The sequence below is a fragment of the Falco cherrug genome, chromosome Z, assembly GCF_023634085.1.
Source record: "Falco cherrug isolate bFalChe1 chromosome Z, bFalChe1.pri, whole genome shotgun sequence".
In the NCBI taxonomy this organism is placed as follows: Eukaryota; Metazoa; Chordata; class Aves; order Falconiformes; family Falconidae; genus Falco; species Falco cherrug.
This window is the reverse complement of record NC_073720.1, coordinates 21,422,885-21,450,091: the sequence shown is the minus strand read 5'-3', so window position 1 is coordinate 21,450,091 and position 27,207 is coordinate 21,422,885. Positions and strand designations below refer to the sequence as shown.

General features: G+C 36.6%; 1 protein-coding gene and 1 long non-coding RNA gene across 4 annotated transcripts in view; one reads left to right on the top strand and one right to left on the bottom strand.

The window, feature by feature from the left end:
* Positions 1-27,207, top strand: part of PDE4D (phosphodiesterase 4D) — a 624,925-nt gene that overhangs the window by 357,282 nt on the left and 240,436 nt on the right. The gene's annotated exons all lie outside the window — the stretch shown is intronic.
* On the bottom strand, positions 161-26,774 carry LOC129734688 (uncharacterized). The gene is made up of 3 exons (XR_008730170.1): positions 26,193-26,774; positions 18,629-20,150; positions 161-13,207 (listed from the first exon to the last, which is right to left on the bottom strand). It is a non-coding gene; the product is annotated as an uncharacterized LOC129734688 (long non-coding RNA).

Below are 27,207 nucleotides of genomic sequence, written 5' to 3'. Positions count from 1 at the left end.
GTTTGTGGTAAGCCATTGACAGGTCTTAATAGTCTGAAACACAGTGGGAGGGCAAAAGGGCCAAATGCTTAGTTTATACAGGCTGTGTAGCTACTTTGTTTTCCGTTTCCTTTTTTTTTCTTTTTTTTTTTTTTTTTGCAAGTGGTGAAAACTTGAACAGTAAAAGAGGTAAGGAAAAAGGAACTTTTCTAATGACATCTGTAGTTTACAGTAATGCCTATTTTGTGTAGAAAGACTGTAGGCACAGGGATAACCTCACACATTTTAATCAAGAGTACTTCAGCTCTGAGGGAATAAAAATTAGACAGTATCCAAAGTTTGTCAATAGAGCTAGATTTAAAAAAAAAAAAAAAAGTTAAAAAAAAATTTTGTTTTTGCTTGTTTGGTTGATGCTTGAGCCTTTTGACTAGTGCAGATGAGATTTGTCATTCCAGCACAAATACTGTAATATGTTCCAGCTGGTGAGTTGAGCTGAGTGCCCTAGAAAGATGAACTTGCTTCCCTGGCTGCTGCCACCAAGGAGTTGGGAGTTGCAATGCTGGTGTTCAGAAAGGGTCACCATCCAGAGCAGTCATCGCCACTCAGCCTATGCAGAGACATCCTCCAGAACACCACTATCATATGGGTTGGTGCAACTTCACTAGCTCTGTGTGTGGACGGTGAGAAAGGAGAACTGCTGTTCAAGCAAACTCTGCTTTGCAGGCAGCTGGTCCTCTTCCTCCCCAGACTCGGGGGTCCCTCCCCATCCTGGATCCCCACTGTTATCCACGGTGGCCTGCTGCAACAGGCAACTGCTGACATGAAACTGACTCTGCACTGCATTGCGTTTTCAAGTTTTCCATAGAAAAGCTGGAAATAGGCTGTGAAAGTTTATATTCTTGCACAATTATTTTCTTACCTTAACTTTCAGAAAGCCAACTACTTGTCAGACTGTGTAGTGGTATAACGAGCAACAAAATTCCTACAGAACCTTGCAGAAATACTGCAGTGCTGTAGAAAAAAGATTTTTTGATCAATGTTGCTGATTAATGTTGCACTTCATGTTGTATGGAGCTTCAAGATAACAATAAATATGCATATTTGCACATCTGCATCTGTTCATTAGAAAACTGGAACTATTGTTGACAAGATACTTTCCGTTGAAATGTTTGTAATTGTCTATCCACCATTCTTAAATGAAAATTATTTTCAAAAATGAAAGGGTGAATTTTAAAAGTGAATTACATACCCAAACTCAGTACAAGGAAAGGGTTAAGTATCCAACAGATGAATGAAACAGCTGCAGAGTAACTTCAGGTAGGAGACAAAAACTTGCTGAATAAAAATAAAAGGCTGACTGGGAACACACAGATCACTATTAAGGTAATTACTTTAACTGTACCTGCAGAACTTCAATATATCCATACAAATGGAGAAAATTACATTTATTTGCATAAAAAATTCAGAAACAGCATTAAAGGTCATAAATCTTTTAAGATCTAGAGAGTGCATTGCATTAATTGTGAAAGGCTATCTCTAAGACAAGAAAAAGAAATAAAAATGCCTACTTTGTGAAGTAACTTTGGTAACAGGAAAAGTAAGCTTATGAAATAAATCCTAAAATTCAGCTATCTGATGAGAAACAAGTCACTGCAGCTTATAACAATTAATGATAAAGTTGACTTTTAAAAAAGGTATTTAAAATAAGTCAAGTAAGAATGTGTTTTCATTCATTAAATAACAAAATCCCTGAAAGCAATTACTTCTGTTTTTAAAATAATCTGAGTAGATGAGTTATTTTGCATGGAAGTTACCTTTACACTGGAACAGAGAATAACTGACCTGGAGGTAGTTACCTAATAGCCCAAGAATGTGAGGTTTTGAAATGACAGCTGCAACCAGCCATGTAGGAAAAAGCATCGACAGTGGCGTTGCCTGAAAAGGCCCCATTTAGTTTCTCATGAAGTTTGTGCAGAAATGTTTTCCCTTACTTGGGAAGAACTGACATTTCAAGGCAGCCCTGGAAAAAAAATGTAAACTACATCAATGGGAGAGAAGTTTTTTTACAGAGTTTGTGAATTGTAAATCCCTGAAGGTCAGTTCTGCTGTTGTCTGCCTTCTGCTTTGATTCAGAAGCTTGAATATCCTTATGCTTTAAATTCTAAATATGGTGGAGTAGTAAATTATTAGTAAAATTTTACAGCAAAATGCATGCCTTAGCAATTTCAAATTATGATTTAATAATAATAATAAATAATATCTTAAATCATTCTTAAAAGATCTAAGGTAAAACCTGATCCTGCTGAGGCCAATGGCCACTTTCTCACAGGCATCCTAAAAGTAGGAATTTTAAGAAAGGTTCGAGAAAATCTTTAGGGATATGAAGATACATTAAAAACATCCTGTACTTTTAACCTCTTAGTAACACATTGACATTGGTTGGACCAGTGATTTTCTACACAGCCCAAATATGTGTTAGCATGGGTATTACAGTGGTTCAGTACACAGAAAAAGTGCCATATTTTGTGACAGTATTCAGCAGGACTAGATATTCCGGTTCTTTTGTCTAGCTGAAGCAAAATGTGCAGGTTGCAGGGCAAATATCCCTTTCTTGTGTTTTTTATGCCTTTTATAATTTAAAGTGTTCCACCATAACCTTGCATCCTAAGTAACAGCTAGAGAGACTGTGAGGCTTAGTGCTTTGCACAAAAACTGGCCAGGCTTTATACAGCAGGCAGGAACATTCCCTGCAGTAAAGAATGCCAAGGAAAACCACATGCAGGATGTATGCTTGGGCTTTCTAGACCTTTGGTACTGCTACAATGAGTAAGCTGGTGCCAGGGAGATTTCCTCATATTGTTCTATTATGTCTCACAGACTTCTCTATTTTTAAATGAATGTATAAGTCTTCTTAAATCAGCTGGAAAAGCATTTGGAAGAGAACTATTCTTTTTCTATGTATTTGTATTTTACTAGTGGAATTGTGAGTTGAAGCAACTTATTATTTTCTTCAGATTCTGCTATCTTTGGAAAAAATATTTTTTTAATAAATACAGCACATTCATCTAATTTATCCATACATAGTCTGGGACTCTTCTGCATCATAAAGAAATATATGTTATTTAATCTAGGTTTGAAATCATATGTTTTTGGGAAAAAAAAAAGAAAAAAACACATTACTTCTGACATTGGGATTTAGGAAGTCATAAAAGCATGTTGCAAATTAAGCAGTGATTCACCTGTTTCCTAAAATAATTTTTAGCCTCATAAATCTTTAGACTGTATCTTCTTCTTATAATTTCACCAGAATATTTTCTGATTTTTTCTTGAACCAGAGTTGCAAAGGTCAGATGAATATTTTAAATCATTCTTCTGTTCTCTATTTCTACATAAAAAGAGGAAATGAAAATGTTCTTCTCATATATTTGTTTTCTGTGTATAATTGAATCTGCCACATTTTTACTTTCCTTCACACTCTGGTAATTGTGGTGTTGGTAAATTTAGGCCAAATCTAAAAATATTACCTGATAGGTTATTAATCAGTGCCAAAACAGAACTGTTAACAAATCTGAAAAAGTTTTGGGCATAAGATCTGTGACCTTTTTCTCAGCATAATTTATTCTAGCCAGAACGCTGCGCAGAACTGTTTAAGTGCCTAATGCCTATTGATTTTGATACAGGAAGTTATGTACATAAACTGGAGGGGAGAATCAAAACCTCTAATGCCTTGCTTGGCACTCAGTATTTTAATTTTCCATGAGAACAGTCTGAAGGGAGTCCAAAAAAAAGGTATTTGTTTTCAGAAGCAGTCAAATGGAAATGAAAAATTAGTTTACGTATCTGCTGCTCATTTTCCCCCCGCTCTATCTTACAACTGCTGAGTGTAAATCAAGCCTATTTATGCTCAATAAGTTAGCTAATCTGCTCTATTGATAAATGTTGCACAGGTTTTTAGATAAGCCTGTGTGCCACTCTCTGTGCCACAACTTACAGAAAATCTGAACTATCACTTGACTTCTGATATGCTATGCCTACTCCCTACCATGCTGACCAACATTATGTCTATCTTAATGTGTTTTCCTGGCTGTATTAATTCATCAGGGCCTACCTATACCTGTCTTTTTTCTTTAGAGTCTAAGGTATTTGAGATAGGGAGTGAGTTTGTTGCTGTTCTGTTCAGCAGCTAGCAGAGTAGACTCACAGTCCCTAAAGCATGCAGTTGTACAGAAAAATCATGGTGCTTGTAACAGTGGGAGCCTTTGGGGATGCTGTGTTGACAGCTGTCATGCTTAAATCTGGAAAAAAACATATATTTTGCCTTCCATAACTTCTGGTTATCTACATCATTGGTGCCATTTATCATCCAATTTACAGATGTACACCTAAGATTTTAATATACCCATGTTTTAGTCAGAAATTAACTTTTATATTGCTTGCCTGCAAAATAATTTTGAAAGCCGAATAGAATGGGTACTACCATTTCTAGCAGAATGATATGGATGAAAGTATCTGAAGAGGTCATTATATAATAGTCAAATGCATGATCACATATACCCAGAAAACTTTATGAAGATTTTTATGTAACCTAACTGACCTGTCGTGTATAATATCCAGTGAACATAATCTATTCCAGTTTCTGGCCATCATTATCTTGAAAACAGTATCTAGGCCAAACTTCCCTGGCTGCAAATTAAGCAAGCTTCTTGTCTAAGCTCAGAGTCCGTGGAGCATAATCAGTCAGTCTATTTTTAAAAGTATTGTAGGAGCCACCAAAAGGTGTTGTAATTTTTTTCCTGGTCTTCCTGTGATAAGATTAAACATGCCCTTTCTTTATGGATGATGGATGTTGGTAACATCTTTGCTTATTGTGATACTTCTCAGTAATGCCCAAATTTACGCAAAGTGAACCTCACGGAACACAGGCTTTGTATAGATTTTCCAGTATAAAGTGTAGTGACAGGACTGTATTGTGGTACGCAGAATTTTTGAGTGTTGGTGATGATCCATTGACTCAATGCATCTAGGGGGGTTACTGTTCTGCACCTTCCTTAAAATATTGTCTGCAGATTGGTATGTTGTTTAATCTGGAGGCTGCTGCCCACTTCTTGCAGATAATAGTTTTTAATATTGCCAAAAGTAAATTTCCTCTTCTCCAACAGGATCAAAATGGCTAGTGGGTGAAACTGGATTGTGATCCAATGTATCATTACATTAATTTCTTCTTTGGCTTTAGTAATTCTGACAGTTTTCCAGAAGTATTTTACTTGGTGCTTAAAGGTTTCTTAAATACTGTTGTTCTCAGTGTCCAGGTTCTCAAGATCCCTTGCATGCTAATCCATCTCCCTTAAATGTTTTCATCCGTTTTCTACTTATAAAATCAAGTTTTTGTCACGCCATGCTTTACTTCAAGTCACTAATGGAAACATCCGGCATGAGACAGTCTGAAGAGCCTCATGCAGTGTGTGTTTTTACAACTTGATAGACGTTATTAACTTTTTATTTTTGTCCGTGTATCCGCTTCTGCCAAATATTAATGGACTCCAGCCCAGGTATCCCCATGTTGTTTCAGTGTACATCACATAAAGCAGTATCTAAAGTTTTGCTAAACTCAAGATAAATGAAACCTATGGCTTCCAGTTTCAACTTGTATCTGACCAGTTTCTTTGACAAAGAAGGTTATAATGGTCTGGCAAGATTTTAAGCTATTTTGACTGGTTATTGTCAGCTTATCCTCTAGATTGTTACAAACTGAGCAGTGATTTCCTTTTAGTATTGGATTTAAGCTAGCCCCTTCTCCTTTTTCTATATTGACATTGTGTGCCCTCTCCAATGCCCTTTACTCTTACCGTTATTCTGCAGTTCATTAAAAGTCACTTATGATTTATATATTATTTCAGCTAGCATCACAAGCACACTAGGGTAAATTTAATTTTGTCCTGATTCTTTACCGAATACTTCCAGTATCATTATTTTGCCTCTATTTTTTAATTGCTTGATACCTAATAATATGACAGTGATCCTACTATATTTATATTAAAGGGAAAATAGATTATGCTGTCATTATTTTGGTGAATTTCAAATGGTGCTTTGAAGTTTTTGAACAGGCTTTGACACAGCTACTACAACTGGGAAAGTTTTTAACAAGCTTTTACAATAACTCTGAATTGTACTTTTTATGTTGAGTAATAAATATTTTTGTCTGCTTGTCTTTTGGATCATAATATCTTAAAATTATTCAGTAATTTCTAGCTGTAAAACTTTCAATGCCAATAATGGAGAAAATTCATCACATATTTTAGGTAGTATATATCTGGGGGGCTGCAAGTGTTACGAGCACATTTTAGCCTATGTGGCTTATAAAATATTCCCCAAACTAGGCTTCTCTGTTCTTGATACTGTTCCCTTGAGAAACAAGGAAATAATTTCACTAAATGCTAGGTTTATGTGCTTGCGTGAGTATGCTCTTTGGCTTGGAGATAACCAAGTGAGCAGTGTATTGCATATTTTCATCAGTGTTAACCTGGTAGGTCTTTGCATACTCCTTTTGTGAGAAAGAGCAGCCAGAAAAGCATTACTTGGTTTGTCTAGAAAATGTGTTTAGAGTTTTAAAACTATGAAGACATTTAATTATTGAGATAGGAATTTGTACTTTTCAGTGTTACTGGAGCAGAAGTTTGAATTATTGCTAATCATCTCTTACATATGTGATACTAACACCTGTGAGATTTATCCAACAATGATTCAGTTCTTCAACATATATCCAAAATATTCTCAAGGTATAGAGAAACTAAATTTGCTTTATACTTTGTGATGCAGATTTACTCTGAACTGTGATCAACCTAATCCATTTCTCAGCGCTAATTTGTAAAGATTCAGCTGTCAGGTTGAATAGATTTTACATTTTACTCCGAACAGTTCTTCTCCAGCGTAGCTTCAGGTCTGCATCACAGATAAATAACCTTGAATATTTTAAATAACATAGATAAATAATAAAAGAGCGTGGACCAGCATTGGCCTTCATCTCAAAGTCATGCTGCTCTGAAAGAAGGTAGCAGTACTGTATCTCAGACATTTTTTGACTGTGCTGCTTACTGCCAGTTTCCCACTGGCAACCTGTCACCCCTGCAGCATCCTGCAGCATGTGGATCCTTACCGTCCCACCCACAGCAGTCCTCTGTGGCTGGGGTAGCAGGCTCAAGCTTACAGTCACACCTGGCAAGGTCAAGTGTTCAGTAGTGGGTATGTGGAAAGGACAGCAAGCTTCAGAATATGTGAAGTTACCTTTCTGCACACTTAATCACAGTTATTACAAGCACTCTTTTTGATTCTGGGGTAAGTAGATGACAATGGATTTTAGGTTTCTTCATTGGAATAGAATAAGGCTTCTCAAAAGACATAAATATATGCATGGGCAATTGTGAAAAAAAAATGTCAATTTTGAGCACAGTAAATCTTAGAAGATTGAGAGAACCTGTCAGAAGAAAATCTAGGAAAATCTGAAACCAGATCATATTGATCAGGTCCACAGAAACATATTCTAAAGTGATGTTTAAATTTACCTTAGATGACAAAGTAAACAGTATGCCCTTACTGCTGCAGGTTGCACCATTTACCAAAGCATAAGATGTGTGTTGTAGCCACTGCAGTCATTACAGTTTTAGAGCAAAGATAAGCCAAGGACTCTGGGTGTGACAAAATGAAAAGACAGGTTTGTGTAAGCCTAATTATAATCACTCTTCCATATCTGTTGTGACAAAACTGAAAGGGCCCAAAGAATGTTCAATTTGATTTCCCACGCTGAACTTAGACTTCTAGCAATTTAGCTGTCTATTTTATTTCCTTTTTACGGATTACCTAATGAAATAGAATTTATTTCATCTTAGTTCCCACTTACTTCTATTTAAGATCCGACAGACTCTGGTAAAATTCAACTAAATGGGCTATTGCTGATGAAAAATAGCCCCAAACTAGAAAGCAAAGATAATTAGGTCAAGAAGTTATCTCAGGTGTGCTCTTAAACCTGTTTAGAGGACCTGACTTCCTTGAAGAACAGGGGATGTGCATTGCATTACTTGTTTCTTTTTGCTTTTACCTTTGATGTTCTGAAAAGGTGAAAATGCAGCCTTTAAAGTGGTAATTTCTCTCTCTTGCATGTGCATACACTCTCACACAGATATGTAATACAGGCTCTTTTTTCATGTTGGGTTTTTATCTTGCTTTTCCAGGATTGTTGCTTGTCTATGTAAGGGAGGGAATTGAGTTCACCCAGTCATCTGATACTTCAACTCCGTGGCTCTGCAAGCATTAAGACCTTTCTTTACCAGCTTTTAATTTCAGACTGTCTTGATCTTTAGTACAGAAATAAGGTATTTGAGTTTTAACAGTTCGTTGGGATTGTTCATTTCTATTCTAACTCTAATGAATAGTCAAGTGAAAAACTTGAAATGAGAAATTATTTTAGTAAGTTTAATTATAGTTTATTATTTAAATAGTCAAAAAGAAATATCTTAAAACAAATGGGCTAATCACGTTTCTGTTACTGATCCCCTTGTCTAGCTGGCCAGTTACTTTCTGTGGTTTTCCCTCTTTAAATTGAAGGGGGTTTGATACAGCAGCTGTCTCCCATATTTGTACACAGTTAAGTACAGTAACTTGCTGGAGTCTTTAGGAGTTACTGGAATACAAATCTTAAATTAGAAAATGAATTCAGTTGATTCATCATGTTCACCTTTTCAGTCTTTTTACTATAATAGATGCATTAGTTGTGGTTTTTTTGGGGGGTGTCCATCCGTCCATTCCCCACCCCCATTTCAAGCCAAATTTACTTGTCCTTAATAATAAATTTATTCTCTTGGAGCTGGTATAGGGTGGTGAGACGGAAGATAGGAGGATACTGAGGAAATCTAGTCTCTAATCACATTTCTGTGCCAGCGTTAAGCAGGGAACTGTGTGTTTTTTAGTCCCACTCATAAAGTGCTGTGCTGGTCAACTTAAGCACAGGCACTATCCACTTTTTGATCATTTATTAACAGCTTTTTAATATGCTTTCTCCACGCAGAAATACATGTGGTTTTCAAATTAGGCCCATAGTTCATGTCATGTCTCTTTTTGGCTCTGTAGACTCTGTTTTAAAAGTGGTAGCTTGTCTCTTGGTGGCAGAACTGCTCTCTGCAGTTCAATACAGCTATTATTTCCCAAAGTATATAAAATGTGTATATGTAGGACCTAGTGTGATACTTGCCATCCTGGCAGAGTCACTGGAGGTTTAGGCAGGAAAAACCTTCAGTGATGAAACTAAAGCTTTTCTACATCCTTAACTGCAAAGTCATAATTTTATAGCTGGGATCTGTGCAGAAATTCTGCACAATTTCTGAAGTTGGAAAAACCATCATCATGAGCATTATGGGTCCACTCACTGCCTCAGGTTACTAGTTAAATGTAATTTTCAGAGTTATTAAAGAAGTACAGATGATGCAATCAGCCTTTTAATTACCTTGTCCTAGAGAAACAAGAAAAAGGGCCACTTTATGCATTCAAATGCAAGAACAGTATAAAGAAGCTCAGGAAACAGTGTTTCATAGTTTTAATTAGTCTGTGTGATTCACTGCTGCAGGAGATTATTATAGAGTCAAATGCAGTAGTGGATTTCAAATGATGCCAGATATTTTTAGAAACCAGCGATAACATTTTACTGCTGAGCATACCAGGAGAGGCATAGCCAGATAAGCTTCCAAATGCCAGCTGATTTGCTGCAGAGTCCATGCAAGGACTTTCCTCACCCACACACACAAAGCAGTTTACAGAGTGGTCTTTTCAGAAATATCTGGGACTTTCCAGACTGTCCCAAAGGAAAAAAAGATCAGTGGCTGTGCCCCTTTTTTAACAGCTATTGAGGCTAGGAAATGCCATTCTCAGGATGAAAAATACTAGTAAATAGATCCTGCATGGCATTGCCCTCTTATGCATGTGTTCACAAGGTCTGCTGTTTGTAATTGTTGTTGCTGTTCATTGATGTTCACCAGTTTTGTACATTTTACTTCTTTCTTTGAAATGTGTAAATTATTTTTTTCCTAGTTAAAGTGAGAAGCAACTGTTAATTTAATTTTGTTGTGTCAGACTTCATTTTGCTTTGGCTCAGGAATCAAAAAGTCCTAAAGCCTTTTCTTACTATTACTTTTAGAATGCCTTTTATCTTCATGTCCGTATTTTGGATATTTTTCTTTCTGTAGTAGAATCATCTGCAATATACATTATTAAAAAAAAAGAAACCACTACTGATGCAGATGAATTGTCACCAGTGTGTGCTTGCTATTTACAAAAGGTGCATTGATAACGTTCTGGGCATATGACTTTTTTTTTATTTAGTTATCTTGGCTTTATGTATTTATGTCTACACAGAATTTAGTCTTTCAAGTTTTTTCTTAGGACACTGTGGTACATACAGTTTATTAATAGCCCTATATTGGTTTTAGCTCTGCAAGTGGGAATGATGGTATTGCAATGAGCTAGAGAGACTATCTTCTTCTGAAGATTAATTTTCCACTCTCACTTAAAATTTGCATAAAATATTTGCTTTCACCAGACATATTTGGAGAATTTAATCACATTTCACATTTACCTATGTAATTGTTCAAATGATTTGACATTCAGATGGTCTTTTGTTGGGTTTTTTTTTGTTGGTTTTTTTTACTGTCTGATCCCAAGGCCGAGGCTAATGAGTAGGCAGTAATCATGACAAAAAGAAGTTCGGAAAAAAGCTACCAGTTGAGAAAACACATGTTCAAATTATCAGTTTTAAAAGTGCAAGATAATTGTGAAGACGCCTACAAAATCTAGTGTAGTTAAATGTGTTAGGAAAGTGAAGATACTTGTTCTTCATTTTTTTTTTTTTTGTAAGAAAGGAAAATTTGATGATATATTAAGAGCTTGTTTATCTGAAACTCTTCTTTTAGGTCTGTCAAACTGCTTTTCGTGTTTGTCATTGACTTCCCTTTCACTTCCTCCCCACCTAAGGCCAGAGCAGTAAACAAGAGTTCTTTGATAGTTTTTATGCTATCCATAAAATTATGTCCTGTATTTAGCATCATATTTTGAGCTACTATCAGTGATTTATTTTCTGTTTGTCTCTCAAATATACTTAGAAAATGTTTTAGGATTTCTGTTTCATGTTGTCGCTCATCAAATCCGTTTCCTTCTTGCATTCCTTTCTCCTAGTACATGTCATAATTTATTTCTGACTTCGATGTGGTGCGAGATCACACAGCTTGTGTTAGAGCTCCCTCTGCTGCAGGATGCCCCTGTGATTTGTTCTGCTTGGTTATTTATGACAAATAATACAGCCTTAACATAATATTTTTCTTTTAAATTTTACACCTATTATACAGATGTGCAATCTGAGTCAGATCAAGAAATTCGGGCCTAGGCACCTAGCAAATAGCTGGTAATAATGATTTTCTAACAGATGTAGGCAGAACTCTTGTATCAGTCAATGCAAATTTAAAGTGAAAATGAAGATTTCAAGAAATTGTTTACTAGGTTGAATTCATTAGGATTTCTCTTTCTTTACTTTTTTAAAGAACATGTTGATGTCATGTGCTTATAATTTAAAACCCAAGTGTGGTTAAAAGATAAGATACTGACAGTTTCTCCTTGGCTGACCACAGGCCTCAATCATTTCATAGCATGGATCCCTATTTAATATTGTTATGACACCTAGACTGGTCTGTACTTTAAGCCAGTGGAAGGAAAGTTCCCCTTTCAGAAATAACTTTTGAGACATCCAACTAGCCTTGGTACCTAATCTGAGGATCTGGTAACAGACATGTCTGTGAGAAAGAAGAAATAGTTTCGTTCTGAAAATGTATGCATAAGACAATTTAAAATTTTGTGCTTCAGAATCATGATGATGTGTATACTAAATAAATATTTGCTGCCTTCTCTCTCCATGATAGTATTTTTTCTGTAAATATTGGTATTTGAGTTGATGCTATGTACACCTACATAATACATTTGTAAGAGGCAATCAAGAAGCAAAGAAATGTAATTTCCTGCTCCTCTTTCAGAAGTCTTATGCTAATAATGTTGCTTGAACGTATTCCAGGAAGAATGTTGATGGCAAAATCAACTCTTTGTTACGTTGATGGACATTTTCTAGTATTGTTATCATAATAGGTATTGCTTAATGCCCTGATGATCTCTCTTCCCTTCAGGGTTTGCCAGAATTGCTCGACTTGCTGTTCTGTAAAAACATCTTCACCAACTTTTCAACCCACCAGTCTGAGAAATCTGGAACTGTACCAAGCAAAAAAGCTCAGCCAAAAAGCTTTATCTTTCTAGGAATGAAGGAAAATGAAAATAAAAAATAATAAAAAAGCAAGTGTTGTATTTGTTTAGTTTACATCCTTGGTAATGCAGACAGTTGAAAAGCTGAGACTGATCTTGACTGTGTTTCAGAAAGAAGTTTTGCTATCCTAAGTCCTGCAGTATTTCTTTAGTTTAACTTCTGTAGCAGAGCAAAGATTTATGTAACAATCTGCTCTGACAAAGGAGGAAAAAGGATTAAACTTTGAAATAAAACACGCCTAATTTTAATTTGCCAAATAATAAATTGTCCTTATCAAGTCTTGTCTGAGAATTCAATGTATTTTCAGGACTATGTAATGTCAGGAACAGGGACACACCAGGGCTTTGACATGTAAGAATGTCCTGAGATAAGGGGAAGGTGCAGGCTACCTCTGATCCTAAAATGTCTTAACACAGGAACAGCCTCTGCAAAAATATTTTACTTTTCAGATGCCTTGAGAACCCTCAGCAATCTTCATTACAAAGTTTGTATTCAAAGCTTGCTTATGCATCATCAGTTTTGAGTCTGGACAACTTCTAACATAAAATTCAGTCAAAGGAAAGAAAAATATCTTGATTGAACAAGAGAAATACTAACTTGAAACAACTGTATATGAATGCTGACAAAACAGAGGATGTGAGTAGTAAAGTATATAAATTAGAAACTAATCACTGTAGAAAACCAATGAAGTGAAAGGATTCAAGGAGTATTCTAAAGCCAAGGCAGTTAAGAGTGTTTTTCAAGGTTGTTAGACAAATCGTCTTAGCAATCCACTCTATACGGTATGAAGTATCTCCATCTTACTTCTCCAACACAGAATTGAAAGGTAATCCAGTGACAGCACAGACATACTGTCAACAGTTTAATACAGGAAGACGACTTTACCTAGGACATAAATAAAATAATAATAATTTTTAAAAAAAAAAAAAAAAAAAACAAAACCAAAACCAACAAAAACTGAATGAGTAGAAGTGGAGGCTAGGAAATTAACAGTAGAAACAGTAATTTCATTTTAAATAGATTCTGCAATTACTAAGTGAATTTATCAAGGTTTGCTGGGGATTGTTACACAATATATTTTAGAGATATGTTCTGTTTCAAGTAGGATTTAGTTTAGGGCCGTTTAACAATCTGCATTATTCAAGAAGTTGGTTTAGGTGATCACAGGAGTTTGTTCAAGCTTCATGATTTCGAATGCAGTTTCTGATACTTAAGTATGCCTTTCCATATGCCATGATACATGTCACTGCTGCCAAGATGACTGTGAGATCTCACATAATAGTTGTCTGAAATTAAAAAAGCTTTTATTCAGGTAGCGCTCTGATTATGCCTTCATTATGAGGAATGGAAACTATTGTCAAGGCAATAGACTATATAGGAAAACAAAACTCAGCATACCATATGTTAAATACATATTAATGTTAATTAATTTAAATTATATATATTAATTAATATTAAATCATGCAAATCCTTCTTTTTTGTGTAGTGATACACTCAGTGTATCAATAATCTCCAAAGATCCTACTTTGGAAACCAACAACAAAAAGGCTGTACTAGCACCACGCTTCTGTTGATACATCAAAGAAAAAAAGTCTTGAAAGATATGATGATCTGAACCCAATCATATAGTTGTTACCACACTGGTAAGATAAACTTGCTTCAGTAACTACATGTATTCAGTTTTTGATCCAAGGAAATGGCTACTTTTTGCACCACTCCTTCCCCTCCGCACCCCCTCCCCTCCCCCCCCCCCCCAAAAAAAAAAAAAAAAAAAAAAGGAAGACAGAGTTAGAATGACCTAGAATCACCCCCAAAGGCACACTTTGAGTCATACTGGGTGTTAGGATCCTGTCTGCAGGTGCCTCCATGCTGTAGTAACCCATCAGCTCAAATGCTGTGAAATTTATTGTGAAATATGTCATATGGACACCAATGATATGAACACAGGCTACAGAACAACAGGGTTGTTTTTGAGGTACTGCACAAGAAATTAAGAATTGTTTTAAATTATAAGAACAAATTCTGTTGTCCTAAAAGACTGAATCATCTATTGAAGGATTTTCAGTGGGAGTTTTGTTCACCCAGAAGCAGATAATTTGGCTCAGTATCATAGTCTTCATGATACTCAGGTTTATTCTTATTCTTCTCAGCACCACCTCCTGTTAAGACTGGAATACATAAAAAACCCACCACCACCAACAACAAAAACAACCAAAGATAGCTTGATTACTTGGATATGATTGTAATATTTCCTATTGTGAAATTCCATGCTTTATGATGAAAGGCTGTTAATGTCATTATCTTTAGGGAGGGGAAAAAATATCTTCCTTTAATTAGAGGGAAAAAGTAGCAAGCAAATGAAATTACTGCTTGGGCCTGGGTATTTGTTCATGAGTGGGTTATTGTCATCATCTATGACTCTGAAAAATACTGCCAGAAAAGAGCAAAATGCCTTTTACAGAAGCATAAGTTAATTATTTTTGACCTGTATGAAAATTACTTCTAGTCCTAACTGCTAAAACTTCATAGAAAAGTAGAAATATTTAATAGGAATACTCTGGTGGTTTACTTACTCTAACTCAGATGACTTAGTTTTACTCACGTTTGTTGATCTCAGGCATTATTTTAAACAAGCTAAAATAAGAGCACAACAATGCTTCAGGAATATGGTGTTCTTTCAAACAATGTGTACTTATTTTTTAAATGGAAATATTATTTCTTGACTATCAGTTTCTTTGGCCCTGTGTTAAGGATTTTAAGAACTAATTTAAACTGGGTAATACCTTGCTTATCTCTGGCTATAACTTGATTTTGTTACAAGTAAGAGATTGAAATGCCTTTTAAATTTTATATATATATATGGCTTTACATGATGGAAAGACATAAAAAACCTTAGACAAGTGTATTATTAAGTTACCTATGGTGTTTTAGAATAAAAGATGATAAACCCAAAACATAACCAACATACAGAATATTAAGTTTGTATAATCAAATTTCAAAACATATGCAAGGAGTGTCCAAAGTGATTCATTATCAGGTTTATTAATGTGTCAGAATAAATAAACCCATTCATATGGAAAGGGACTCATTTTGTAAAGTACTGTTGCACAGCTGAACACACCGGTGGAGTTATTACCACTTTCATTGGAGAAGGTCACACAGTATGCTAAAAGATCCATAGAGAAAATGTGATTAAGTATCTAATCTCCATTAAATTCTGCTCGAGAAGTCAATTTTATTCCAGATTTCTAGAATGAAATCCTGACTAATTCTTCCAAACCTGCACTTATCTGAATAAATAATATTTCTGATAGAGCATAAAGTGGCTTTTTTTTGTTAGAGCAAGATGACTTCTGCAATAAAGTTAAAAATGCAACAAAAAATTGGACTTCATCATAAGGACTTCTGAGTTGATGAGATTGAATATATTATTTCAATCTTTATGAAATGCAGGACACTTGGTTTATAGTTCAGACTCAGGACACTCTTCTATGTATTAATTAAGATTGCTGTCCAGTATAGTTATATGACCTCAGAGGTCATAGAAGAAAAAAGAAAGCCAGCTTCCACCAATTGCCACCCTGCTTCAGCAGTAAAATTCTCCGACACCTTTCTACCACATCTCACAATCTGAACTCAGATTCTCCCCCAGGCATGTTTTCCAGCCATACCATGATACATTCTGTGTCTCTGCCTGTTGCTGAAAAGGACAAAGATGGGAAGAAAGTGAATTTCTTGCTGTAATACACTGCTGACACTATAATAAGGTGTTTATGATCTCTTGGGACTTCTGAGGTATTATTCTTAAAAGGCCAGTCACCTCTTAAAGAGAGTCTTTTTAGAAAGGCTTATATGTAAATTGTGAGTGGGTGAGACCAGGGTGACTTTTTTTTGCTGAAAAGCATGTGGTTATCTCAAATATTGGCGATTTCATTCTATAAATGTATTTGTACACCACCCCATTAAAATTTGGTGATAAAAAGAAGTATTCATTTTACTTTGAACTGTTGAAATCACATTTTACAGAGCTGGCACAAGGAAGAGGTTTACGGTGTCATGCTCTTTGTGATAGTCAAAATTCATTTCAGTACTAATTACAATAAAAATAAGCATTCTATCAATTTTTTAGACTAGCAAAGTACATTGAAAATACATTTTGGATCAAATTGATAGGTTTCTCTTCTGTATTATTCCAATAAATAGAAGTACCTTGTATGGTTTTACCACCATTCTGGATCTCAGAATCTTTTTTTTGAAAATGCAGTTCAAATATTTACATCACTGTTTTAATCAAGCCCACCTTGATTATTATATAATTAATAAGTCCCTCAGAAATGAAAGTTATTTGCATTAAATGTTTGTTTTAAAGGATTCACATTCTTACAGTGTGGCTTAGGAGCCTCCATGACTTATTTTCTTATTTGGGATGTTGTATTTTGTTAGTGACGGTAGCCTCACCTGTAGGTACAAATACCTGAGCATAATATGCAGCACAGTAATAAGTTATGGCTTTTCTACAAAATTATTAATAGTAAGTGCACGGTTTTGTTTTTGGTTTAGTTTGTTTTGTTTAAAAAAAAAAACACAAACAAACAAACAAACAAACAAACAAACAAACCCTAAAAGCATTTGCAGCAGAGTTTTGGGAAAGCTTCACCTTTCCTCATAATAAAATCCCATTCTCTTCTGTCTCTTCCTTCTCTCTGATGAGCAGTGGGGAGCAGCAGACTGCAGTCCTGGGTTTGCACGTTCAGACATTAAGGCAAGCTGGTTGTGAGGTTTCACATGCGGGAGGCACCATGGGGGACGGTGGGGACAGGGATGGCTTGGGGGCTGGGTGTGCCTGTGGAGAGGCTGAGCCTGGGCAGGGCAGATGTGGCCGCTTGGTGCACCCAGGGCCCTGGCAGCACCTCTGCTGCCTTCTATTTCTTAATGGCATTGAAAGGTTTGAAAACGTAGCATCTATTGCCTGGTTGCAATTCCTGCTTTGTTCGCTGAAGCCAGAAATGGATGTGGTTATTGCTGCAGTCAGTAATAGTTAAGCCATGATTTCTCTAGGGGCTGAGTAATGCTTATCCATTTCTGAGTCTTTTTCGGTGTTTGGTTTTTATTCTGTGGCTTTGTGTTAATGACTAAATGGAACCTGGTCTCCTCTTTTCTTCTGCTTTTGTTTACTACAGTGTTTGGGAACTGGTTTCTTTTCCCAAGAAAAGGCTGTGGGGTAATGGTGTGCAGGTGTACTCCTCTGGCTCTGGGAAATGGGGCATCATCTCCACATCAGGTTGCTTCACCTCTCATTTGGGTGCTCAGGCAACTAGAGGTGGACTGTTGGGAAACAAGGGTCTTATAGGAAACCCAGCATGATAAGAATGCATAGTTTTCTGTGATCCACTTTTACTGTTTAGATTGGGGTTTGTTTTTTTGTTGCAAGTACTTAACTATTAAACCTTGGCTGTATTCTTGAGGAGGATCTTTGTACCTGTGGTTCCATCCAATGATTTGTTCCACTGGGCTGCAGGCAATTATGATAAGGACCTTTTTTCTCCAGAATAAACAAGACTGCTTTGTACATACGGCTGAGCAGGATCCACAGTCTGCACACTACAGCTCTTTAGTAGGAGTGTTATGCTTATAAATACTTTGTTATCTATTATTATTATTTTGATTTACAATATTCATGGCAATTTAAAGTCTTGATGAAAAGTCACAATTTATGATTTGCAGTCTTGCTAACAAATCTTCCAAAGTTGTGATATTACTGTACCGTGCTACTTTATGCAAGTTAGCAGTTACAGACACCTTTTCCTATTTGCCCTTGTTGCAAAGGATGCTGAGACACTGGAATAAGGAACAGGGGAAACCAGAGGATGCAAGAAAAGAATGTTGTTTCCTTGGCAACAGGCACTGTGCTGCTCAGGGCACAAGTGGCATCTGTCTTAAAGACTGTTAAACAAAACTATGTAGGAAAATAGGAAACAAAGCTTAACATTTCTGTGGCAAGAGAATAATTCCCTCAACCAGTCCACAAGAACTCCAAACCTTCCAAAAAAATCTCAACCTTTTTGACTGAGAATCTGAATAAAAATTAATAGGAAATAAACATCAATGTTTATTACATTAAAAAAACACCACCAACAACAAACAAAACCCCAAACATCCAAGGTCAGTGAAAAGATATTATAAAATAATGAATTCTAGTAATCACTGGTGCTGATATAGCAAAGTTATGATGGTCAGCTTTACATTCGGAATAATTCTGGAGAAAGGGGACTGTCACAGAGGTCAGGAGCTGGTTATGCAACTTACAGCTTTTGATGAAACCTTGCATTGGGAATGCTGAAAGCAATTTGGAGGTTAGCTTCTGTGGGCATTCTTCTGGCAAGGACGATGTCTGTGCTTTTAATTTTCTGCAATGTAAATGCAACCTGAGAGTCAGTGTAGAATGAAGAACGTATAACATACTCATGTAGTTTTGAGTCTGTGTTCTGTTCTGAAGTTTCTCAGTGATTCAAAAAGCTTTCTTAAGGCTCTGTCTTAGCTTTTCTATTCTTCCATTAGACATACATTCACAGGAATGAAATTTGTGTTCAGCTTTGTGTAAATGAAGTTGAGCAACATCCTTTTCTTGGAGACTATACTTTTAGACAGCATTGTCTTCAATTATCTGGATACAATACTTTTGCAATGAAACTTGAATTGTGTATATGTGCTCTCAGTTATGTCTGAAATCACAGCAGTTATGTCAGAAAAATACGTGGCAAAGATGGTAGATTTAGGTAGCTTGTATGTGCTGAAAGAATAGACAACACCGATGAGAAAAAAAATAATAGTCTTGCAGACTTTTATATCTAGGTGAGTGTACCATACTGTCAGCAGTAAGTCTGCCTCACTTCTATGCAAGTTGTCTTTTTTGATTGTGTCTTTCTGATGTTTCATTCCCATCCTCATTAGATCAGGATTATCCCCCTTTTTGAAAAGTTTAAACATGCTTGGTGTTACTGGAATTATGTGCATGAGTTAAGTGAAGTAAATTTATAAAGTTACTTATTTCAAAGCAAAAAATATTATATATTAAGAATTTCACTTAACTGTTAAGAATTTATTGATAAGTCCATTTCTCACTTCTGATATTTCAGAATATGTCAGGAGAGGCAAATATAAAACAGCCACAAATCAGAACCATAGCAGTTTAGACTTGGCTGCCATTTATTTGATGGATGAGTTAACGCCTACATGAAGTTCATGGCAGTGCAAAAAGGAGGAATCCCCCTCATTCTTCTGGAATCATGCTGGCCTTTTATATTTAAAAATTACTGAAATGGAAAATAACTTACAGTTACTCCCAATGGTGTCTGTGTTTTTTTCTACTAAAAATAAAAATAATAAAAATCATTGTCAGTATTTAGATGAGATTGCTCCAAACCATAAGCATCATTTAAAGGCAATGTTCACAGAAAAAAGTGGCATTTCTCCATGGGTAGAAAAGGATTAATGAGATTAGCTTAATATTTCTTGAAGGGTGTGGAATTATTTAATAAAAATAATATTATATGTGATAATCCAGAAATAAGGTCATGTTGGCTGCTGATTCTTTTATTTTGCATACTAATCTGTATAAGATGGGATCAAGAAGTAATTTTTCCCTGCATTTGAATGAAAAAATTAGTGCCTAGCTTAGTGCTTAAAGGAAATACTTTTTTACCTTTCTTTGAAGTGTCCTGTTGTTAGCACCATTTCTTACATCATCATCATTCAATTTGGAAACGCAGTTTGGAAATTCATATGGCTTTGCAACATCAAATTGTAAATATGCCTCAAACGCTGTGTTCTAAAACAATAAGCAGCTTTTATTTATATAAATAATTGTTTATAAGAATATCTGTGTATGTACATATAAATATATATAAGCTATTCTTACATATTTAGATGTTATATATTGATATATACTTTAAACTTATGTAACTGTATACTTATAGTGTACATATAAGCTTATAGGTATGTAATTTATACTCCAAAGAATGTAAATTAATAACAAAACTAGTTTTATTTAGTTTTCATATAATTATTTTATGCTGGGACATTTCAGTGAAGTCTAATTCCCTTATGCTTCTCAAAGAAAATCAGTTTGAACTGTTCATTTAACCTTTAGCAGCTTATATTATAACTATTCCGCCAACATTGCAGAGCCTAGTCCTGTAGATCATTAAAACACACACAGCTCTACCCATGTATGATAGTTTCTTATTTGCTTATGAGGGTAAAATAAATACTGTGTTTGTCACAGTGAAAAAATGACTACCAAAATTAGGAAACTCCTTGTTTGATTTGCACTATCTGAGGTAAATATGAAAAAGGATGGTTAGAAAAAAAAATGGGTCCAATCACTAAGGACTTCTAGGTCTAGATTTGTTGTTCATTTGCTTGTAAAAGCTTCACCTTTAATGTTTTTTAACAAAAAAGAGACTTTAGGCCTTTTTCAAGGACAGCATTTTAAAGCAATGAGAGACAGGACTTTCAAACCGTTTTCTTTGGAGTTGCAAGATTTCATAACCACTGGGATGCTCAGAGATACGCTGCCCTGGGGACATCTTGACTCCTTTCCTGTCTGAAGTTCGATTCAAAATTCAATAATGGACCTCTGGAACCTTTCTGGATCAATTTTTCAATATTCAAAATTAATACATTTCTGTGAAAATGCATGTTGGTTGGTTTTGGTTTGGGGTTTTTTTTGTCATTTTTTTTGTACTGCAGAAGAAAATGTAAAACATTTCTGACCCTTTACATTTGTAAATCTGAGGTACAAATAAGGGTTTTTCCAGAAAAAAAGAACTGATAGCAGCAGGGTTGGTCACAGCAGAGCAATGAGGTCATAGGACCCTTTTTTTCACCATGTAGTGACTGCTGCCTTTACTGCTAGCCTGAGTCTGTGTAACTTCTCTTGGCATGCTAAAGATTGCTAAATGAGGCACTCACACAGAAACTGTAGGACAGAAAAATGAAATATCATTAAATAAATGTTAATTTCATAGAAAACTCGACTATCTTACTCAGTACTTTCAAACTCATCCTGTTTGATTTTGCAATTTGGAACTCTGCATGCATCCACTCAGCATGTAGGAAGTGTTTCAAAAAGCAGAGGAACTGAGTAAACCATGTTCGGTTCAGTGGAGGGAACTTGGCAGAAAAAGACAGTGCTCCCTCCTCTCTGTTGTGGTTCGGGGAGATCAAAAACACGGATCACAGAAACACTGGTAAATAGTCAGTGAGCAACATAGAGGAATATGTAGGGATATATTGATTTAAATTTTTGTAATGTATATGAAAGTATGGGAATGATACAGTGGTATAAGACTACTGGACAGTATATAAATCAGTGGACTATACCAGTGGACAAGAGGAGAGATATAGACGTCATCTAGGCGTTTGACATGGTCCTCTACAACACCCTTCCCTCTAAACTGGAGACATGGATTTGATGGACAGACTGTTTGGTAGGTGAGGAATTGGTTGGATGGTCACATCCAGAGAGTAGTGGTCAACAGCTCTCAATGTCTGGATGGAGATCAGTGACAAGTGGTGTCCCTCAGGGGTCCATATTGGGACCAGTACAGTTTAATATTGTCATCAACGGTATAGGCAGTGGGATCAAGTACACCCTCAGCACATTTGCAGGTGACACCAAGCTGTGTGGTGTGGTTGACGTGCCTGAGGGATGGGATGCTATCCAGAGGGACCTGGAGAACCTCAAGAAGTGAGCCCAGGGGAACCTCAGGAGATTCAACAAGGCCAAATGCAAAGTCCTGCACGTAGGTCAGGGCAACCCCTGGTATCGATACAGGCTGGGGGATGAAGGTAATGAAAGGAGGCCAGCGGAGAAGGATTTGGAGGTAGTAGTGGATGAAAAACGGGACATGAGTTGGCAACGTGCACTTGCAGCCCAGAAAGCCAATTGTATCCTGGGCTGCATCAAAAGAAGCGTGACCAGCAGGTTGAGGAGGTGATTCTGCCCTTCTGCTCTACTCTGGTGAGACCCCACCTGGAGCATCCAGCTCTGGAGTCCTCAGCACAGGAAAGACATGGACCTGTTGGAGCAGGTCTGGAGGGGGGCCACAGAAATGATCAGGGGGATGGAACACCTCTCCTATGAGGAAAGGCTGAGAGAGTTTTGAGGTAGTTCAGTTCCTCTGGAGAAAAGAAGGCTCTGGGGAGACCTTACTGCAGCCTTTCGGTACTTAAAGGGGGCTTACAAGAAAGGTGGGACAGACTTTTTAGTAGGACCTGTAGCATTAGGAGAAGAAGTAATGGTTTTAAACTGAAAGAGGGTAGATTCAGACTAGAAATATGGAAGAATTTTTTTGTAATGACAGTGGTAAAACACTGGAAATGTTGCCCAGAGAGGTGGCAGATTCCCCATCCCTGAAAACATTCAAGGTCAGGTTGGATGGGGCTCTGAGCAACCTGATCTAGTTTATGTCCCTGCATTTTGCAGGAGATTGATCTAGATGACCTTTAAAGGTCCCTTCCAACCTAAACAGTTCTATGATTCTATGATACAGGTATGTATCCAGACAGAAGTGTTCCAGTCTAAACATGTAGGTCTACTTGCAGGATCATGGCTTTTTCAAGCACACACTACAGTTCTAACCCAGCTATTCTGAGTTCTGTGTACATGTACTAAAAGAAGCAACACAGTACATTAATTATTAAATAAAACTTATGTCAAAGACAGATGATTCCCACTTCCTGAGTTTTGTCTTGAGAAGTTTAGAGCAAAGAAAGTGGGTGATTACCTGTTACATTTTTTTACACACAATATAGGTTTTAATTCACATATATATATGTTCTTTGAGAGTGAATTTGCAGAACGTTTAAAACATTTATAAAAATACAGTGAAGAAAGTTTCAGATTGTAAATCTTGAATGTAAATGCAATTTTCTTCTATGTATATTCTTCAGTATAAAGAGACATAAGAAACTGCAGATGGATTCTTTTTGGTACCGTAATTATTGACACTTGATAGAGAAAAATTCTGGATGACTTTCAATACTGTGTTTTATTTTAGTGGGCAGTATCCCTGTTGTTGTATAATGAAGTGCCAGCCATTAGAAACATACTTTTCTCAAGCTCCTATAGACAAACCAAAGAACAAGTGAAATGATTTGCCGCAGGTTATGCAGTCTTGCTGGGTAGGAACAACAACAGATTTCCTGGCTTATAGTCCTGGACTTTCATAGGAAAGTCACACTTCAGAAGACAGAATAGGTCTCTAATTACTTGTAAAAAGAAGTTTCAAGTTAAGTATTGAGGAATCAGAAAATGTCAATATAAAGGTAGTTACTGCTAATTCAATTAATCCTGTCTAAGCACGAGTGTTATTCTGAAGTCTTTAACTACATGAACACTATGTTATACATGATTTCTGCTGCGATCAAACAGTGCAGAATTTTTATTTACTTTTATTTAAAAGCTGTGGAGTCCAGTTGTGGCCTAAGGTAAGCCTCATTCATCATGGTGATGTAATATGATGTAATATTCTGTTACCACCAAGGAAGATGCATTATTAGATTCTGTTACTACGTTGTCAGATTTCTGCATGACATTAAAAATATCTATAGTATACCTGTAAAGAGGCACAAGAATAGTTATTAGTAATTTTACACTAATCATATTGATAAGAGACATTTTCTTGTCCAAAGACATTTTTGGCATCTTACCTTATCCCATTCTAATAAAATTACTTTAGTATTTCATATTACTTTAAAGTCTTTGCATATTTCAGAAACAAGAAGAAAGCACAATAAAAATTAGTTTATTGTAGCCTAGATAATCTCTAGAGAGTTTAGTTCTGATACATTTTGATACTCAGAAGTCAGTTTACAGATTTTTTTTTATAGTACTGATCGTCTTGTTGATGCAGAACAATACATGTTCTCATTCAATTCAATGGATCTAGATATAAATGGGCATCCATTTATATCTGATGTGTGCTATATACGGAAGCAACATTCACCAATAATAACCTACAGATAAGAAACTAATAGGACTATTATCTTATAAATCTAGGCAATGTGTGTTTACAAGACATTTATTGTGGTAATATCTAATATTATTAGAAATTATGCTGTTAAAATATCTATAACTATATGTTGCTGGTAATTAACACTACTCTGGGATATCCAAAGTGAGTGACAAATGTCACTGTTGAATTAATTAGACAGAGGTACAACTGTAAACGGTTTTTTGCCAATCAGTATTGCTATATCACTGAATTCTGATCTGAGTAGCTTTACATCGTGTAAAGCAGAATGCATTTTGCATTCTATCTAAAAGGTAATGCACCTTAGCAGAACACTTTGTTATTTTGCTACTGAGAATAAATCTGATTTGTTATTAAGTCAGGAAAAAATATGAGAATTTAAAGTCTGTACTTAAGACGTAATTTACTTTAGAAAAACTTCATAGCAAATGAAAACAAACAAACAAAAAAGTATGTGCTAAGCCCTAGAACTGAGGATCTTTTCTGCTTATGTTTTTGAACAGTTACCCAGAAAATAATTACAGGAAGTGGTGCTGTAAAGCTCTTAAGAATACTTTATTGTGCTTCATTTATATTCACAATTATTCTAAAGAATGCTTATCAGTTCTTATACGAATGAGGCTCTGTAATACAGTACTCTTCAAAGTGCAAATGCTTCCAGAGTTGCTAACAGCTTAAAATTAGTGTGGGCATAGGGAAGAACTGAGTGGCCACAGGTGAGTGTTTAAATTGCAGGACTAGTGGGTTAGCTATGTGTCATGACCTAAATTTTTGAAGTATCTTGTTAATGAGCTGGTTTGTCTCATATTGTAAGGAAATTTTAGCTTAGGTTTGCTCTGTTGTACTAGACCGCATGGGTGATAGACTTGTCAGTTCAACTGGAGAAACGACGTGGAGCAGTTCTTGTGTGCATGTCTGTCGTTTCCTGCTGTTCCCAGAGCTGCGTGCAGCTGCTCACCCCTTCTCAGGCGTGTTCCTGAGAAGTGCTGTCTTACCCATAATGAGCAGCAGACCAGCAGTTTCTCATATGAACGTTCCTGATCCTGCCTGTGTAAATATTATTGAGTAAAAGGACACAGACATTATCAACAAATAACTAATAAGAAAAGATGGTGTCTGTGTAAGAGGATGACACCTAGCATTACCTCATCAGCCATACCTTTTCTGTGTTCTTTGCCTTTAACAAATGTAAGGCAATTTATGTTATCTTAATCCTCTTTCACTGACATCATTAACCATTTTTCATAACTACTGTGAATAACATAGCATTTCCATTGTCATAGCAACTTTTGAAATCCTTCAAATACAAAGTATCATCTGTTGTTTGCTTTAGAATGCAGTCCTATTTGACTGCAAAGTATATCGGAAGTTAACACTGGTCACATCTTGCTGCTAGAACAGTCAGTTATGCACGAAGTACTGCATCGTCGTAAAAGAAGAGCTAGCTATCAGATCAGGCTGTCAGCTACTTGTATTTGTTTTCCAGAGGTATGTTTTTCATTTAAATGTTTGAAGACTGTTGGAATCACAACTACCAAACTGTGTCTTTAAATATTAGGGAGGTTGTGAGGAGAGGAATTGCAGTGGTGAAGAGGAGAGAGCAGCAGTAGGTAGAAGGCAATTCAATACTACAGCTTCTCTGAGATCCTTTAAAGAATTGCTTTAAAACATGTTTTCTACTCTAGCCATCATAGTTCCAGATTATGTGATTTAAAGGCCTGCATAAATTTCAAGCAGGAGCGCAGTACGGTGTGCTCATAGTTAAGGCTCACAGACATGGGTAAGAACAGGATGTGCTCAGGAGATGAAAACTCATCACTGCTTTGTCTTACCTGGTAGTCATGGGAGACTTTCTGAAAGAGCCAGATCTCCCTGGCGTCAGAGCTGTTGCAGCGAGCAAGATAAGCAGATGCAGCCAGGACTGAAGCTGTCTGTCATGCCACGTGGTAACACAGGGTCCCTGCAGGTCCTGCTGCAGGTGCTGTACCAGCAAAGCAACCGGCTGCTGCACAGAAGGGCAGGAGCCTTCTGCCCTGGCTCTCCCAGGAGTCCTTACTGAGGGGGTGTTCTGATGAGAGGGCTGGTGACTGCCCTGCTGCTCTTGCTTCTGTTGATGGGAAATCTCTTCTGAGCCTTTGCCATTCTTGGTGTTGCAGCCGCAGGATCTTCATTGGTTTCTTTTTCAGGATGGGGTGGAGAACATTTTGCAAATGGTTACAGGCATATCTTTCTCCCCATGTCTTTATTACTATCCCTTCACAATGTGTGCTTTCTCTGGAGCTTGGCCAGAAGAGGAAGCCTGAGAGCACTCCTTGGCCACTGCAGTCCAAAATCCACAGTAACTTAGTGCAACTCAATGCCAACAGCCATTTAAGTGAGCCTTTGTGCTGAAGCAGCTCAGCAGCGCTTACGCATGCCGCTTCATTAGCTTCTCCATGGAAAGAGGAGCCTCTCCCGGGAAGACAGAGATAGCTTTCTGGGGAGCTGGGCGGGTAGAGGAAATCAGCTGCTGAGCAAAAGCGAAAGCCACTGCCATTTGCTGAACAAGTGCACATCTGAGTCTTAAATGTTTTAAGTCGCATTCTCAAATGGATAAGTACAAAGGCCGTAAATTTATGCAAATTAAGGAAAGAAGAATACATGGAAGAAAGAAAGTATGGGGGAGGAGGAAAGAGGGAAGAAAACAGTTTTGGGTTATAGAAATACTGTTGCAGACAGCAGTTAACATTTTCTTCTCATGATGAAAACACATACAACATTAGACCATAAATGTCTCTCTTGTTGTCAGTTCCTCTAGCTGTCAGTGTTACACCGTCCCCAAATGGGAGCAGAAGCATGCAGAGATGA